The sequence below is a fragment of the Nyctereutes procyonoides genome, unplaced genomic scaffold (genome assembly GCF_905146905.1).
Source record: "Nyctereutes procyonoides isolate TBG_1078 unplaced genomic scaffold, NYPRO_anot_genome, whole genome shotgun sequence".
Classification (NCBI taxonomy): Eukaryota; Metazoa; Chordata; class Mammalia; order Carnivora; family Canidae; genus Nyctereutes; species Nyctereutes procyonoides.
In genome coordinates, this window is record NW_026575046.1 from 20322397 (window position 1) to 20324410 (window position 2014).

Sequence of the window (2014 nt, forward strand, 5' to 3'; positions counted from 1 at the left end):
TATCAATAAGGTGTTAATTGTTCTGCTATTTCAACAACCACTCACCAAGTTGTAACACAATACTTATTTCCCAAAGAGTTTTTATTTCCCAAAGATTTATTTAAACATTTAAGACATATCACATTAGGAAATTACCATGTAAGCTAAAATTATGAATGCCATTTCTATCAAGTACTAAAAAAAAAAGACTTTACCATCATTTCAATACATTTCTTCTACTACCATTTATCATCTGAAGAAAGAGGCTATGACACAGCCTAATCACCTTGCAGAATATTTCTAATTATGTGAACACTCCAGTGACTGACAGTGCATGATCCAGCCTAGGGCAACATCAGATTCTGTACTGTGAGAGGCGAGAATGGATTTGGAAGGAATCTATATTGGTTGTTGAGAGTCTTGATATCTGAGATATAGTTTTCTTGGTCCAGTTGGACAGTTCCATGATACTAGAGACTATATCTCTCCTGTTCACTAAATATTTCCCAGTCTCTAGCATAATGTCTGTTATATTTGTTGATTACATAAATTGCTTACTGGCCAGGTGGTCTTTTGTAGTTTTGGTCTCTGTACTTATAAAATGAGGAACTGAAGACAGAATCAGGTATGATCTCTCTTAATGTCCTTTTTTTGATGGTACACTCTAAGGTAGAGTTCACAGACAGGCTTTGTTTGGTCTGCACAACGATCAAATGTTTTCATTAAATGCCAAAAATCTAGATTCACGTATCAAATATACATGAAAAATCAAAGGAAATTACAATATTGTGCCAAGCAATTTGCTCGATGGATACCAATCAGGTTGTTTAAATTTAAACCTCTAAGTTACTATACTCCCCACCACTCCCTGTTACTTACTACTGCTCATTTTATCCATTTCCTTTAACTTTCTTGTCCCTGTAGATATTTAACTTTGTGATACCCTCGTCTGTCATAAAATACTCTTCCCATTTAATACATGGGAATACACACACACAAAAAGTTTGTATAACTATATTCAGGTTTCCATTAAGTATAAAAACCTGAAAATGGCAGTGAAATCTACTGCAACTTTCATCCAAGCCATTATATACTTCTCCTACCTTTGAATTTTTCCTCATTGCCAAGACTTTGCTGTCTTTCATGTAAAAGCCTTCCCAAGATTCATTTGGAAAAGAAAAAAAAAAAGTAAAACTCTATGTAATTGTAAAGTAGTTTTTGTAGAAACTGTAACAGCATCTATATTTTACAATTCTGTTTCTTTTTTTTTTAAGATTTTTATTTATTCATGAGAGACAGAGGGAGGGAGAGAGGCATAGACACAGGCAGAGGGAGAAGCAGGCTCCATGCAGGGATCCCGATGTGGGACTCGATCCTGGGACTCCAGGATCATGCCCTGGGCTGAAGGCGGCGCTAAACCACTGAACCACCCAGGTTGCCCATATTTTACAATTCTGAATCCATGATATTTAAGATTAATTTTTCCCTGAAGCATTAGCTACATTTATTCATGCTATCAAATTAATTTTTTTCTCTCTCTCTCTCTGACCCTAGATTTTTTTGTGTGTTGTTTGGAATGACCACTATTAAAGAGTCCGAGAGGCTTTCTGGGCCATTGTCAAAGGCATCTTTTATTGTCTATAGGGAGGCTGCTTTTAGAGGACAGTGGATGTCTGTGCTTTTATTAACAGAAAAGGGGAACAAACTTCCAAGATTTGGGCACGTGCTCATGGTCACAAAGCAGTTAAATGGCAAAACTAGAAACAGAACCTATATCCCTTAGCCTTTATTTGTACTCTTTCTTCATTACACCATGCTGACCATGCTTCCCCCACCTCCACTCTTTCCTTTTCAGTGCTGCAGGGAGAACCGTTACTTTCCAGAACAATAATGGTAATAAGTTTAATCAGGGCTCATTCTAGCAAGCACAGAGATGTCAACACACTTGTGGAATTTCACAGTTTGCATAGCTTTTTGCTTATTTCTCTAGAATCCTTCCTATCGAAAAATTGAACTGTCACTCCTTAAAAAAAAA